This window comes from Helicoverpa armigera, chromosome 28, assembly GCF_030705265.1.
Source record: "Helicoverpa armigera isolate CAAS_96S chromosome 28, ASM3070526v1, whole genome shotgun sequence".
NCBI lineage: Eukaryota > Metazoa > Arthropoda > Insecta > Lepidoptera > Noctuidae > Helicoverpa > Helicoverpa armigera.
Window position 1 is genome coordinate 4,869,101 of NC_087147.1, and position 18,221 is coordinate 4,887,321.

An 18,221-nucleotide genomic window follows, 5' to 3' on the forward strand; every position below is an offset into this window, starting at 1 on the left:
CCGGAGCTCATCTTTCCTTACTTCGTGGGTGGGGTGTACGTCTAACTCCCTTATAGGTCAACTCATATTAAGATAGAGGCAATAAAACTAGTATCCAGATAATAAAATTCTAGCTATAATTGAAGGTCGAATCACAATTTATGGCAAACTGTATTGACCTTGAGTTTCCTAGCTGAGTTACTGAGATAAAATTCAGTGTGATTTATTGAGTCAGGCGCGAAAACTAGGTTATTTTTCGACCAGCGTTTTTCGGAATAGATTTAAGGTTAATGTCAGAATTGCTGTCACTCGACACTGATCACTTGAAATACATATAAAGTTGCTACCTAATTGCTACCAGCTACCCTTAGTTGCTACCAGCTACCATTAGTTGCTACCAATTGCTACCCTCGTGGTTTTGAAGATATTCAGCATCTGAAGGTGACAGCCATTCTGATATCAGGATGACTATCACTTTTTCCAGTGTGAAGAAACGGGGCAAAAGTATTGAGTTTTTTTTCACTCAGAGTTGCTACTTAATTTATAATCTTTGCTTAATTGCTACCCTCCAGCATTAAAATTTGGAACCCATCGATTTCGCGGATAAAAAAATATAAAAAGAAATGGGTTTACGTTATACCACATTTCCGTTTACAGGTAGACTATAGGTAGTGCCTACGTCAAAGGTACTGTTTTGTACATATCTGACAACTTGCAAGTTTTTTTTCGTCGGAAGTCCGCAGATAATACGGCTAGTCATAGAAAAGTAGAAGAATAAGTACTTACTGGGGAGCCTATGGTCGCGACGTCGCGACGAGTAGGGTTGCTATTGCGACGCCACACAACCGTCACAGGACACTGCTTATTGCAATATATCTGACAATGCTTATACACTAATGAGTAATATTTAACTGCCAAACGTTTTACAGCACGGGTTTGTAGGTAATAATATTTTTTACAAAAAATCCATATCTCTAATTAAAGACTGAAGACTGAGTCATTTATGGTATGTATGAACATTGTATGTACAATCGAAATATATACTGAAGGTATATTGAAAAATATTTCCTCAAGTCATTCATTTATCTACCTACACTAATGTAATAAAGCTGTAGAGTTTGTTTGTTTGCTTGAACGCGCTAATCTCAGGAAGTACTAGTACGATTTAAAAAAATCTTTCAGTGTTAGATAGCTCAATTTATCGAGGACGGATATAGGCTACTTTTTGTCCGGGTTCGTAGAGGTTCCCACAGAATTCAAGCGGGTCAAACCTCTGGCAGAAGCTAGTCTTTGATAATTTTTACCCACACAAAGAAATAACAGGACAGAAAGTCATGAGGAAAACTAATCATAATAATATTTTTGGCTATCTGCGTGTGAATTTCGTACGCACGTGAAAAAAAAATGTAGTTAATTACTACAATTTTTAGACTAGGCTTCCTGTAGTTTTTGCAAATAATTTTAAATAAAACATACTATCCGATTACGTCACAAAGATAGGTACATAGCACACACCTACACATATTTACATAGTTCCAATTACTTCACATAGTTACTGTAGTTCTAACCTTTCTTGACTTTCATTTAAACCTTTCTTTCTTGAATCTCTTTCTTAGAATCAAAAAAAGACGTAACTTTCAAATTATTTATATGAGAAATGGTTACAGAAAAAGATTTTTTTGACACCAAGAGACATCCGCACACTGCAAACTTTAAGTTGCTGATAATTTGTTTGGGCTCACAAATCAGTATGAAGATGAATGTACGTACACACGTTACAAAGATCAGTTATTTAGCCCGTATCAGACCGACTGAAAACTTTGATTCAAATCAAGATTTTCTTTAAAAATTAAATTAACAATCGCCGGGTCAAATGTCGGCCGACTATTTAATTTGCAGTGTACAGTCATCTTCAGGTCCGTGGTAACAGTTTTATAGGAAAATCATACTTATTACTATTGAGTTAAAGTGCATGACAGTTACCATGTGCAGTCGGTAGACGAGTGCTCTTATCGTTGTCGAATGATGAAATACTAGAAAAAAATGGGTATGGACCCGCTAACGGAAATGGATTTATTAACCAATTATTACACATTCTGATGAAATTATCGTGCTTATTTGCTTTAGTTTTTAATTAGCGTAATACAATTGTGACGTCATATTTTCGGAATTAAAGAATCTATACCTACTAATAAGGATATACTAATAAGGATAACTGTTGCTATGTAGCAAGCAAGGCAGATTAGCTGAACTTGCATTAAAAAAACAAGTACTAATTGAAGACCGCGAACTAGGTCAAATTCAGATTCCAAGATTTTCTTACATACATACTTTGTTAGTTATAAGTTAAGTTAATAAAAGCTTGTTAAAAGATTTGTGCGATCTTTGTCCATACCACAAAATCTACATATATAAAAGAATCATCCAGAATGGCTGAACCGTTTAAGCTGAAACTTTGAGGGGAGATAGCTCAGACCTGGGAGAAGGGCATAGAGTTATTATAGTTATTGTCACCATGCAGCTAGGGGAAGCATTTATACCGGAATGTGGATGAAACCGCGGGTAGAAGCTAGTTTCCTAGTTAGTTACAGCCTATTTATCGTCCCACTGCTGGGCACAGGCCTCCTCTCACACGGAGAAGGATTGAGCATTAATCCTAATTAGTTTCCTACATAAAGAGCAAATATTTTTTTGTTTGTTTGTTTGGTCCCTGAAAGCTTCGAAACTACTGCAGCGCTTTAAAAATTCTTCCACTGTTAGAAAGCTACACTTTTTCCGAGTAATATAGGCTAACCTCGAGAAAAAATCTAGTTTAGACCACTAATTAGGGTTTCTTTCATTAAGTTTCATTCATCCCTATTCGGACATAGTGACGCAAAAAACTAAACACCTAGTACCTAATACAAAATTTTTTTTTTGGTTGTCCCTAATTATTTGCTTAGCTTGGGGAATTTTGATGACGATAACAAGCACACAGGAACCGCGTATATATTGTTCCACAATTGCGAAAAATGTTCACAAGTTTTGAGTCATCGATATCAACATGACACGTGGGTTCTTCATAACAACGCTGCTGATTAGCATTGCTGCTTTAGGTATGTACTTCTCATTTTTTTGGCTTCGTTTATCTTCAGCGCGTCAAACCTCAAACTTAAACATCTGTTGAACACTTGTCTAAAAAAAGTGTAGGTAGCTGCAAAACGGACCTTATTTCAACGTCATAATCTGGATTGTTTTAGGCAAGTGTTTAACAGACGTTTAATAGTTTTTGTGGAGATACGTATACTGTATACAGATATTTATCTACTTTGATATTTATTATAAAAAAAAATAAGTCGGCGACTATCAACTACCGACGACGACTACATGGGTCTCTCTCGAAAGATTTAAGCGCGGATAAAATGTGATATTTTTTTTAACTAATGCAGACATGTTCTCTATATCTAAGTACATACTTTACTACAAAAAATGCAAAATTTGTTTCGATTTTTTCAGGAATTTGTCGACCTGGACGGCCATATCCTAAGGAACCTACAATTATATGTGGATCCGTAACTACAATGGAAAACAACATAATTGATATTGCAAATGCAAATGCTAATATTAATTTTGGATCAACTACAATAATGGATGGGAACAATCCCTGCCAGGGAATAAACTATGTTCGTCAAATGGGTACTACCTATAATGGTGAAAATTCTCTTCCAAACGAAAACACATCTTTGAAGGAAACACACGAAAGCTATACTGGATCAGACACTGTAACATGGAAATCCCCCCAAATTTCAGAAACATATGATGGTGAAAATTTTATTCCAAACGAAAACCCATCTTCGCCATACAAAAGCTATACCGAAGCAAAGCCCGGAACATGGAAATCCTCCCAAAATCCAGAAACATATGATGGTGAAAACTTTCTTCCTAACGAAAACACATCTTTGAGGGAAACATCCAAAAGCTATACTGGAGCAAACTCTGAAACATGGAAATTCCCCATAATTTCGAAAATATTTGATCGCGAATATTTTTTTCCAAAAAATAACGCATCTTTGTGGGATACGTCCGAAAGATTTAGTGGAATAGACACTGGAATATGGAAATACCCCCCAGAGACAAATAATGGTGAAAATTTTCTTCCAATAGAAAACACAACTGGGTGGGAAACGAATACAAGCTATACAGGAGCAGACACAGGAATATGGAAATACCCCCCAGAGACATATAATGGTGAAAATTTTCTTCCAAAGGAAAACTTAACTGAGTGGGAAATATATAAAAGCTATACTGGATTAGGCCCTGTAACATGGAATGACATCCAAAGTTCAGAAACAGCACAAAATATTTTGAACAGTATAGAAAAAAAAGAAGGTACTCTTCACAATTTTCCCCAATATAGTTTAGGTGGAGAACCAAATAATGTGGAGAGTACAGACGAGTTTTTAAACAAAGGTACTCTTGATAATTTGCCCCAATATAGTTTAGGTACAGTACAAAACAATTTGGAGAGATTAGAAGACCCAGTGGATGAATCAGAGAATACCAATGGCATAGAAGAAAAGAGGGCATCCTCAGTTGAACTCGACTCTTCAAGCAGTCAAAGTCTTGTTTCCGATAAGCTTTATATGTACTTATTGTCATTGATAATGTTGTTTCAGTGCAAACTGTTTTAGTGTAAACTATATGTTCTTACTATAAGCTTATAGCCTAAGAGCCAGTGATGCCCAAAACTTCGTTAAACATTGTAAGTAATATGTAGTTATCAGTCATACCCACTGCATTGATGCACCTATCTCATCTTTATAAAATAACTTTACAAAGTCGACCTTTATAAAATAATTTATACTTAATTAATTACAGATTTTTTTTAGTCTTTTTTAAATTAAAATTTTGATTAAACTAATAAAGAATAAATGCATGATTATAAAAAAAACATCACATGAGCCTTTTTAGATAGATTTGATTGCCAAAGTTAAAAATAGTTAAAGTATAGTAAAAATAAAACTTTTTTACAATATTTGTATTATTTATACATAGTAAATTTAATAAAACTTTTTTACAATATTTGTATGTATTTTATTTCACCCAATTATTTTTATGTTTCTCGATAGTTCAGAAAAAATTCAGAGTAGTCGTAAAGGTGAAAAAAATCTCGAGGAAACCTGAACTATTAGGTAAGTCTGAAATCACCAACCCGTATTGAGCAAGCGTGGTGATTAACGCTCAATCCTTCTCCGTGTGAGAGGAGGCCGCAGCCCCGCAGTGGGACGTTAAAAATGCTGATGATATAGTTAATATGAAGGTCATATATTTTTTCATTAAGTCATTAATATAAAGTGTACCAAAGTTTAAAGAGTAAAAGCATTTCCCAAAAGTCATATTTTCGTGTATTCGCATAAGAGAAATTCCCGCATGGTGAAATATTTCTGTTTCCCTGTACGAAAAGGGTATCATGTTGCCCTGATAACTGAGTTGAGGTCAGATAGGCAATCGCTCCATGTAAAACACTGGTGCATGGCTATACGCGGTTTAACTGGAAGCCGAAGCCATAATTGACTTAAACCCCAAAATGGTTGGGAGAAAGTAAGATAGATACTCAATCCTTTATTGCTCTCTATAGTCTATACTATACTAATGTCATAAAGTTTAACAGCCTTACAATAAAAACTTAAACATCTGTTGAACACTTGTCTAAAAACAGTATGGCTGCTAATCAAATCATAATCTGTGTTTTTTTTTTACATGTGTTCAACAGACGTTTAAGTTTTTATTGTAAGGCTAAAAGTTTTTGTGGTACGACGGTAAGCGATTTTCTTTTAGTTTGAACTTGCTTATTACGGGAATTAAGAGACTGATAAGAAAAGTATTTCAGTAATAGATAGCCTATTTATCGAGGAAGGCTATAAGCTACTCTTTATCCAGGTGCGCAAAATAGTTCCTACGGGGTGCAAAACCAATTGCTGAAGACATATATTACACAACAGAAGATAGCATGTTTAAAAAATTGCACTAGTCGGGTACGGCAAAGTTAGGTAATTTAGTTTTTTACAAGAGAACACGAAGAACACTTATTAAAATATCGAAAGAAACCCCGAAAAAATCTCAACCCTCGATACTAAACAGCTGAATAACACGCTCAATATCACTTGTTGACAAATCGAGAGCCGTGACAATTACTTCGCGAACGTGACGAGGCATACCAAACGCCATTACTAAACATTTTATAGAAATGATATTACCACGGAAGAAGGAAAGAGCGGAGATGCTATAAGGCAGGTAGGTCAGGCGGTTTCATGTAGGTCAAGTAACGTATGGTAGGTATGATCAGATTGAAGTTACTAGAACTAACGAGACATTCGGGTTCCTTGTCAAATTAAGACTTGTCTGTCAAAAATCAGTCTTAATTGATTGGTGATTAAGTTTTTTTAAAACTTGGGTGTATTCCAAAGAAGGCGTATGAAAGGGAAGACATTAACGTTCCTCCGAACACTCACATTTTGGCGCTCTACTCTCTTACGATCGTTCCCAATATCTGTTGACATTCCTACTAGGAAGATAACTTTGGCATTAGCCCCATACACGTTATATCAATAAATAGAATATTGGGAGCGGCTGTTAGGAGATTTTCCGTTATGATATCTCCGCTATTCATTTTATTCTCCACGTTTATTGCCGAAGGTGTTACAGAAATGATATTACTGATAAATAGATTATTTCGTCTGTCTGTCGCGACGAGAAGGCGACGGCACGGAGTATCTCATGTTTATAGCCTAAATAAAGAGATTGGGGATATCAAATTATGCGAATGAAGTACACTTAGCGGCACGGAATTTGGCCCAAACAAAAATAAGTAGATATCAGCCCAGATAGCATTTGTACATTATAATTTCGTATGACATTTTGGCAGTTCCTTCGTAAGTGTTAATTAAAACACAGAAAATTTTGTTTCTGTTTAATTTTTATGACACTAGAAGAACAGATTCCGTTGTTGGAAAACAAAGCATGAAGGTTAAGAGTTTAAATCTGATAGACATTGCCGAAGTACTGGCACGTTGCAAAAAAAAGAATGTTTATGATCTTCTTTTGTTTCTTTTTTTTCACAATTTGATGCGAAAATGGGCGTTACTCCAGCTCAAGTTGCTCAAGCAGTTTTGCTAAGAAATCAAGGGCGAACCCAGCGAGAGATGGCTGAAACCTTAAATGTACCTCGTACAAGCTTAAGGTACGCGTTGAAAAGGTATGACCAGACTGGCCTTTACACAAGAAGACCAGGAAGTGGGGGAGTAAGGTGTACGTCAGCGCGCGACGACCGATTTATTATCCTTGAAATAATGAGAAATCGCTTTCTGTCTGCGGTTGAGATACGCCAGCGTTTGCAAACAACAAGATCAGTGAATGTCAGTGAACGCACAATAAGAAGAAGGATGGAGGAACGGGATCTGCGTGCCCGAAGACCAGCTCGAGGCCCGGAACTTCTCCGGCACCATCGCGTAGCAAGGTTTAGGTTTGCTAGAGAACATGCAAGTTGGACGCATGACCAATGGAGCAAAGTTTTATGGACAGATGAATGCAGAGTCGCCTTAAGAGCCCCAGACGGCCGTGAACGTGTATGGAGAAAGCGCGGAGAACGGTTTCTTCCCACCACTACAAAGCAAACAGTAAGTTTTCATGGTGGGTCCGTCATGGTTTGGGGAGGAATAAGTTCAGAAGCCCGTACTGAGTTATTGGTTTTGGAAGGTCGTCTGACAGCAGTGCGGTACATTGAGGAGATCCTCCAGAATCATGTTTTGCCATATCAGGGATTCATAGGAAGAGAAGAATTTCGGTTAATGCAGGACAATGCTCGACCTCACACTGCGCAATGCGTAAGCGATTACTTGTGTGAGGTCGGTATTCAAAAATTGGACTGGCCAGCAAGAAGCCCAGACATGAATCCTATAGAACATGTCTGGGACATGCTAAAGAGAAGGGTCCGAGCAAATCCAAACCCAACCCAGACTCTCAACGAATTGAAAACCGCACTGGTAGCTGCCTGGGAGGAGATCTCTCAGGTAGAGATAAAAAACATCATTCAGAGCATGCCAGATCGTATGCGAGCAGTCATCAGGGCACGAGGAGGAAACACGCGTTATTAAGATTCTTAAATTTATTGTTTTATTAGAAAAGTTAAATTTAAAAGTTTATTCGCTACAGGCCTATGTTTCTTAATTCAGTGAAACTTAATTAAAATCTTTACATTTCTGATGTTTTTAGTATTTTTTTTTTTGGAGGGGGAGTAAATTAAACAATTTCAAAACAAAAATTCTCGACTTTCATTTAAATAACATGATTATAAAGCCCAAATGTGCTTGGGCCAAATTCCGTGCCGCTGAGTGTATTTTGTTCGCGTATCGGAAAATTTTATTCAAAAGAGTGTTTATTGGGTTGCAGTGTTGTCTAAAAATGGAATAAGGATTTAAAACAAAATAAGTGACGTAATGAACTTCGTATTTCAATTTTATTGGTATATAGTAGAAGATTTATAGTTCATTGACATATCTACTAGATTAACGCTGTTTCACCCGTGCTCCAGGGGAACAGCTTCCCGCACCCGGACAAACTATGACCTTAGTTTCTCAGTTTATACTCAGGTATATTCTAGTTTTCCAAGATTGTTTTTTTCTAATCGATTCAATAGTTTCAGACCCTTTATAGTACAAACAATTTTTCCTCTGTATTATATTAGTAAAGATTAACTGTAGAATGTTGTAATCAAACCTATATTTTCTCATTTAAACCTGGATTAAAAATTAAGTAGCGGCTACGAACTTACACGAGCGTTACACATCAGAAGGCCATTCAAAGCGGTTAATTAAGGTTTTCAAGGAATTTCTATCGTTCTCATCATCAAACCCTCCCCAGTAATAGCAATTGACTAGCTTAGAATATAGTAAAACTACAGATAGGAGGAATGTTACAAATATTCTACGTATAAATGCGTTTTGTAAGCATGAATGGGTATGTTTGTTACTCTTTCACGGTAAAACTCCTGTATGGATTTTGTTGAAACTTCGCAGTAATATAGCTTTATACCAGAAAAACGGTTCAGATAACGTATGGAAATTTTTTCATGAAGTATAATCGTTTTCCAAACAAAAGATCAGACAAAGAAATTACGAAAATCAAGCCTTCACGTTACACATCAGGCACAGGCAATTCAAAGAGGTTAATTATGGTTTTGAAGGAGGTTCTAATCATCAAACCCCAGTAATAGCAGATAATTAGCATCTGCACACACTCGTCAAATATCTCACAGAGACCACCACAGTTATCGTTGCTTCTAATCTATTCAAACATAGAGCATTATTAGTAAATGGAGTGAGCATAAAATAAATTATTTTTGTCTCGTTATATTCGTTTTGATGTTATTTTTAATGTATACTTATCTACTTACTATAGAACATTAAGAAAACTCTACAGATCTCAATGACGATGTAAGTTATTGTATGTATATAAGTAATGTAAATATTTCTGTATATGAATATGGGCAAAGTTCTATTTTAATCCACTAAAATAAAAACCAAAAAAATAAATAAATCAAGACTAAATAGAAATGCTGCCATGGGGTTTAGTAGCACACTCTATGCCGAGTATAAATAAAAATAGTAAATTACAATTGTAAGCAAGAATAACTTTGCCCTTGAGTGTGATTCGATGTTTCTTCTTAAGGTAGTCAGGAAATATCGACCTCACCTCGTTTTAAAAAGAACATTTTGCGCTTAACAGTGCTTTTACCCAAATTTGCTAAAATATGATTATTTCTATTATAATTTCTGTATAATGTGCCTAATTTTAAGTGTGTGTATGCGTCTATTGTTGCGCAATAAAATTTATTTTCTTTCTTTCTTTCAAATAAATATCATTCATGCCATAGCTAATAACACTAACTCTTGAGTACTCCATTCACACCACAATCATGTACCAAACACATGTCTACTCTAATTACTTAATTCAAGCACATAGAAAATAACAGGGCTTGGCGCGTGACGTCACCGGCAGTACTATAAACCTATAAACCCGTGGGGAGTCATGGCTATTGAGCACGTGTCTCTTATAGACGTATGGGCTTAGACCATTGAAGTAGCTGGACACGCCGTCGACAATTTTACCTCGGTCTAAAATACAAGACCTCTGGTTATACTCATGACTAAATATGTATTTGACGACCTCGATGGCGCAATGGTCACCATGCCGGACTGCCGAACCTGAGGTCCCGGGTTCGATTCCCGGTTCGGTCGACATTTGTGTGATGAGCATGCTTGTTGGCCGTGGTCTGACTGTTAAAATATGTATATATGTAGCTATATGTAGTTTATCAGTTGTGTTAGCACCCATAACACAAGTTAATTAATAACTTTCCATGGGGCTAACCGACCGTGTGTGAAAAGGTGTCCCGACATTATTTATTAATATTATTTATGAACGACAAGTTTGTGATTGTCAATTTTATCGTGTGAATGTAATGCCTTGGAGGAAGAGCAAAACTGAATAAAAGATGAATGGACTGCCTGACATTTATTTATCTTATCTTGATTGGCACACCAAAGCATTACAAACAAAGAATATGTAAAAACACAACGTACAAAAAAAACTCGTTTGCTATGCCTATTTAATAGGCTACATGAATAGATGAGGACAAATGATAGAGAGGAATGGAAACGGAAAACATATTGCGTTGACCTCAGATAATATTGGGGACCAGGTAGGAACGAGAAGAAGCAAAACGATGTGATCGAAAATCCATGAATGAGCCTATCAATATTTGTTACGAGACTTTTTCACAAAGAAATTTGCGCTCATGGCAGTTCCGGTTAGTTAAATGCTTTAAGTCTATAGATGAAGTGTGCGATTCAGTTTTATGAGGCAGTATTGTATCATGTTTATTGAGCTTCGTGTGGAATAATTAGTGCTTGTAGGAAAGATTCATAGATTTTGAATATGGGACGGTACAAAGACACGTTTAAGGGAACCAATTTCTGACAATTTCGAGCCTGTTCACCAACTATGTTGGGGGACTGCTTCCAGTCTAACCGGATTCAGTTGAGTACCAGTGTTTTACAAGAAGCGACTGCCTATCTGACCTCCTCAACCCAGTTACCCGGACAACTCAATACCACTTGGTTAGACTGACGTAAGAATTACTGGCTTCTGACTACCCGTAACTGACAAAGATGTTCAATGACAGCCGGGACCTACAATTTAACGTGCCATCCGAAACACAGTCAGTGGTGTAAAAGATATTCTTAAAAAGTACATACAAACTTATAAAAGTTGCATTGGTACTTGCCTGACCTGAAATCGAACCCACGCCCTCATACTCGAGAGGTTGGCTCTTTACCTACTAGGCCACCACGGCGTCCACGACCACGATGGTTAAAATCAACTACATAGGATAAATAAACTACCAGTTTTGCACTAGAAAATATACAACAACCATGTATTTGCAAATAGAGCACATTTTTCCTATAAACTTAAAACCACTTAAGTGCCATTACGTAGAGCCTGCTACGGATAACGTAGCAAGTACTACGGCGTAGCAAGTACTACGCTCGTAGCATTTTAAATTATACTTACCGTAGCGTTTTAGATAATTGAAGTTACTGGGGTAACCTGTAAACTTTTCTGTATTTTTTTTTAACATTGGACAAGTCTGTTTTGTGTCTTGAGACATGCTTAAATGTTTGTTGTTTTTACCCATTTGTATCATTATCTATACTAATATTATAAAACTGAAGAGTTTGTTTGTTTGAACGTGCTAATCTCTGGAACTACTGGTCCGATTTGATCATTTCAGTGTTAGATAGCCCATTTATCGAGGAAGGCTATAGGCTACTTATCCCGGTACGTTAAGTAGTTCCCACGGGATGCGGGTGACTAAATCAGACTAAAATCAGTAAAAAGTAATCGATCTGTTATTCTGATTTATAAGCGGTATATTTCCTGCCACCATACATTACTGCTTTATTTGAAAGAATAAACAACCATACATAATACCTTTTTCATTTATAATACTAGCACGAATTTATACGATAGAGATTACAAACACTCCGCCATTTTGTATCGTTGGTCAGCAACAAGATGGCGTCGTAATGTCGGTATCTGTGCATCTCGCCGACTGCGGCAGAACAACAGCGGCCTTCATCAACTAACTTTGCAACACTTCGTTATAAGGGAGGCCGTGAAAACTGCGATCAAAACGACGAAATAAATAAATTAGTTAACTTCATTTGTTAATAATCTTACAATAATATGTTTAATATAAAGGTTTCACATAATTTTTGAGGCATCTACTTCCCGCAAACGGATAAAAGTTGCTTATGCGTTACTCCAAAATATAAGCTATCCTATTACTGTCAAGATTCATCAATCAAACAAATACACTCATTTATAAAAAGTAGTAAATGTAAGTAGAGAATACGATAGAAATTATAAATAAGTTTAACCACCACGCTCCGTCAGTCCGCCATTTTGTATCGTTGGTCAGCAACAAGATGGCGTCTTCATGGCGGTATCTGTGCATCTCGCCGACTGCGGCAGAACAGCTCCGGCCTTCATCAACTAACTTCGCAACACTTCGTTATAAGTTCCCTTGGAGGCTGTGAAAACTGCGATCAAACCAAGGAATAAACAAATAAATTAGTTGTTTTGTCACTTCATTTGAAAATAGTCCTACAATAATTTGCTTAATATAACAGTTTTACCTCCTTTTCGAGGCATCTACTTCTTTCACACGGTTAAAAGTAACCAATATGTTATTCCAAAATTACTGCTAAGATTCATTGAAAGCTACTTAGTAGTTTTTCTTTAAAACAGAAACAAATAAATACACTCATTTATAATATTAGAAAGAATTTATACGCTACAAATTATAAACACATCCTCGATAAGTCTAAGCATCTCCACTCCATCAGTCCGCCATTTTGTATCGTTGTGCAGCAACAAGATGGCGTCGTAATGGCGGTATCTGTGCATCTCGCCGACTGCGGCAGAACAGCACCGGCCTACATCAACTAACTTCGCAACACTTTGTTATAAGTTCCCTGGGAGGCCGTGAAAACTGCGATCAAAAATTAATAAAATCCTTTCTAGTATTATTTAGTAATTTTGATCGAATTAAGGAAAGATAGCGGATATGCCATAAGGAAAAAAGGTCAGGCAACGTACATTAGGCGTGATTAGTAACTAGAAATAAAGAGACGTTGAAAGAGAAACAAACAAAGACACTCATTTGTAAGTAGTAAATATAGGTAGAAATTATAAATAAGTTTAGGCACCACGCGCCGTCAGTCCGCCATTTTGTATCGTTGTGCAGCAACAAGATGGCGTCGTAATGTCGGTATCTGTGCATCTCGCTGACTGCGGCAGAACAACAGCGGCCTTCATCAACTAACTTCGCAACACTTCCTTATAAGTTCTCTGGGAGGCCGTGAAAACTGCGATCAAACTGAGGAATAAATAAATAATATTTTCTAATGTTATAAAGTGAGTTCGCAAGTTCGTAACTTACGTTTGTAATTACCATTAAAAGCACAGCAAACTTTTAGGCGAAAGATAGTTAGTTTGTGCTCATAACTCAGTATGAAGATAAATGATCGTATAAGCACATTATAAAGATCAAGTATTTATCAGGTACCAAATCCATTGAAAACTTGCAATCAAGATTTTCTTTAAAGCCCACTTTCGGTTCTACTGTCGGGCGACTATTTAGTCTGCAGTGTTCTCCTAAAACAACAGACAATCGAAACCTATAGAAATGTCCTACGTGAATAATGGTGACGGCGCGGAGCGATTTGGTGCAAAAGCGATCATTTCACTTGATATACGAGTATTCGCGCAAACTGACATTTAGTTCTATGACATTACTCAGTTCAACTGATGGGTGATTTACACCAATGCACACCAATGGTGAAGCCGTGTCGTGGCCCGTCCCACTGAACTGCCTTTGGATCGCTTTGCAATTGCGTACGCGTCAATTCGCTCACACAAGACGCGGCCTTAAGGTACGTGTTGAATGCCAGCTGCCGACTGCAACAGCCCTCAGATATCGACTAATTTCATGTAGTCGCTGCAAGTGCAGTCGGCAGTTGCAGTCGACAGGAAGCTTTTAAACCAAATTTATGCTCTCTCATCAAAACAGCTGAAATTGGGTGAAAAACTACGTATCCTGGAAACATAGATAAACCGGGCAGTTTGTTCGTGATGCGGACCAAGTCGGGGGCCAAGTCTAGTGGTTGAATAATATGTGACGTTTGGAACAGAAAAAATATTAAAATACCTGGATATTTTTCATGTATATTTTAAAGCCTTTAATAGGTAACAAAGCTAGCACGCAATTTGTCTTCAATTATTATCGCGTTAATCTACCTACAATGGGCTTTGGAAAACACGTTGATCACAATTTATTCTCGTCAAAAAGGACAGATTAACAAGATTTTATATAGCGATTATATTAATCCCTAATCTGTATGTCATACACTACTGATTTATGTTTTTTATTTCTTTAAATAATAATTACGCCCCTCTTTCCCACTACTCGTAGGAACTACAACCCATAACGAGATAAAATATAGCCTTTGTTTCTCGGAAAGAATGTAGCTTTTCAACACAGAAAGAATTTTTCAAATGGGTTGAGTAGTTTCGGGGCCTCTAGGGTACAAAGAAACAAACAAAAGAATTTTTACTCTTCATTACATTAGTGTAGATTATATTATTTATTACTTACATTATATAGATTAAAATTATACACAGTTACATTATGGTTACATTATATGTATACAAACATTATATTATGTCTTACTACAAAAACTTAAACATGTGTCGAACACTTGTCTAAAAAAAGTGTGGCTGCAAAATAGACCTTATTTCAACATCATAATCTGTCATTTTTTAGGCAAGTGTTAAACTGACGTTTAATAGTTTTCTGTGGTACGTCGGTAAGAATTTACAGGTAAAACGCGGACTCCATGGCCACGCCTGCTCTTCTACACCTAGATTCATCTGCCGGTACTGAATAGCCACTTACAGTGTAGCCATTAAATAGCCACCACGACTATTGTGGCTATTTCTTGAATCATTACAGCATTTTGCAATCCTCATGAAAGTGCATTAATTAGTTTACCTATACACCTTTCATTAGTGTCGTGGTGGCCTAGTGAGAAAAGCACTAATCTTTCCAGTTTGAGTGCGTTCGATAACGGGACAGACAAGTACCAATGTAACTTTTCTAAGTTTATATATACTTTCTAAGAATATCAGGAACACAAATGACTGATGAAAACACCTCGAGTCCACGACACATGGACTGTAAAGTCTGAAATCACCAAACCGCATTGAACAAGCATGGTGATTAGGGGTATCAGATCGCCCGGATAACTGGGTTGAGGAATTTCAGATAGGCAGTAGCAATATCTAAAACACTGGTAGTCAGCTGCATCTGTTTAGACTGGAAACTCTAATGAACGCACTCAGAGACATTTAATGGTTACTTAAGCCGTTAATTAGTGCAGAATTTCCATGAGAATCTGTCACTAAGGGTTGACTTAAGTAATCATTAAATGTCTCTGAGTGCGGGGGTAACATATTTGGGAAAAGGCTAGACAGATGATAATGATGTTCTGGTAATGCAGTGTGAAGAATAACACACGTTTCTTTCTTAAGTCAAACCAATAAATAAACTTGTAATTCTCACTGCGATGTAAAAAGGCACAAAGTATTGCTCGAGGCGGTGCTAACACATTTGTGCTATTGAGCGAGGCACTCGATTGCCTCGGGACATTCAATTTTATTTCTAAACTGAGACAAAAAAAATACGTACAATCGCGAGCAGTGAAAAGGGGTCAGTTAGAATTAATTTAAAAGAAATTAAAAGGGTGTGTTTCTTAATTTGATTATTTTTCTTCTTCAAACCATACAGACAGAATTGTGTTGCTGGTTATTTTGTTCCACCACTTCTTCATCCCAGCAAAAACACATAGGAAGTTGTGAAGGGCGGGCGCTTTTGGGGGCTGTCTTTCGTAAAATTGACTTTCAAAAAGTGCTGATTTTCATCCTACTTTGAATAAATTACTTTTGTCTTTTGTTTTATCTTTAATCTTGGCAAATTGATGCGTGCTGTAATATAAACAGACGCTACAAGCTGTAGCTGCAGAATCCTAGCTTTGAGATTTCTCATATAGAAATATAATTTTTAGTAGGTATACTTATCACTTATTTATTTCAAAAACTAAACCTTGAATTTCTTGCCCATAGAAAGCCCTAATTTTACAATGGACAACTAAATTCAATATAACTAAAGTATATTTTTTTGATTTTCATAAGGCCTAAGTGAAATAAATGATTTGACTTTGTAAATGTTATACCTAAGTAAGACAGATCCGATTTCATTGGCTTTCAGTGTAACTGGCCTCTCAATTCTTTTTCAAAAGTAGAATAGTCATCGAATGAATACCACCCTATTTTAAAGTATTTTAGTGGAATATATTGTGGTCGACTGAACGTTTTGTTATATCCTTTACTTTATAGAAATCTCAATCAATAGAACACATTTTACATAGGTACATAGCAATCAAAATATCTATAGTTGCAGTAGTTATTTACAAGTTTATAAAAAAATATAGTAGAGGCATTTATATTGTAACCAAAACACGTTAAAAATGCTGCAGTAGTTTAGATATGTCATTTGTGTAAAAAGTTCCATAATGATAGTTTGCCTTTCCTTAAATGCTTACTAAAATGATGTTTAAGTACAAAGTTGTATAAATAAGTAGGAAGGTAGACATACAGCTAACATTTCAAACCCTCGAGTAGGCAGAATGCCAACAAAATGGCACGCAGACGACATACCACAAACGTTCCGTTTCACTCATATTTAACAAAATACTTTCCTTTACACGACAGCCACATGAAACAAGTACACATGTTTTAATTTAACGTTTCTAAAATAGAATGGAATAATATTAGCATAAGTAGCTGAAGAATTTATGTTTTAATTTAGTTATAGATTATAAGATTAGTTATACTAGGCTGAGGTAACATGTTTGTTCTGCCTTGTGGATTTAAAAATATAAAATGCCTGCTTAATTACTCATTCTCTTTTGTAATAAAAAACAATATTATGATTTTATTTTAGCTTTCGTGCCGACTATTGTGGCAGTGTTATTTATACTTATAAATATACAAAGAGGAAACTTTATACGTCTGTTTGTTTGTACCCTAAAGGCTCCGAAGCTACTGGACCGATTTACGTCACACTATCTGCGCTGAACATAGGCTATGTTTAATTCGTACACGGGTACCTATGGGTAGAAATCTCGGAAACAGCTAGTTTTTTCATAAAAACAGGAGGCTTTGCCGGACTTTTCTCAAGCTGCAAATTTTAAACGCATTCATGACGTTTTTATGTCTAGTTTTTTCACTGCGATCTTGATATTTCTGCACATATTGCACGTAGTCGTATTTCTGGAACCAGCCCAGATTGTTAACAAAATGCAAAACGTTTACTTGCATTCTGACGTACAACTCTCCCGCGCTTTTCATATCCCAAGCGGCCATCTTTGAAATAGCGTAAAGCGAAGCATGGAATATGTGTATATTCAAAATGTTCCCTGCATTTATAATATAATATATTTGTACTAGTTGTTCCCCGTATTTGTGCCTGCCTTCTGAGGGACTAACTTCCCGCAGCCGGGTAAACATGTAACCATGTGCTTTCTTAGATTGTAGACTGACTGTAACTTACCCTTAACTTAAACTTTCATTGACTAATCCGTTTTAAAAATAGGTTAAAAAAAGTCGGCAACTTTTTAAAAATAGTAAGAAGCAGGTCTATTTATACCTTATTCTTCTCAAAAGACCTTACTAAAATTACCCATACAATATAAAAAAACCTCGAACCTATATTTCAATTTCCTTTCATCAAATATTCCATGGTTCACAAACAGTTGACACGCAAAATTCCAGAGAGTTTCACCCAAGCATAGAGCCCACACTTTGACACTCACTGACGCGTAAAAAGGTTTAAAAAAGAGGTTGGAGCTCCAAAGTAAACCCGTAGGCAATATAAAAGAGAGGTCAAATTGATTATTGGTATTTTTTGATGCCCTTTTTTCGGCCTATGGAAAGTTTATTGGGAGGAATAAAGTTTGGTAGCTATGTTTGCTAAAACGAACGTTTAGGAATTGTGATAGTTGACGGCATAATTATGGAAT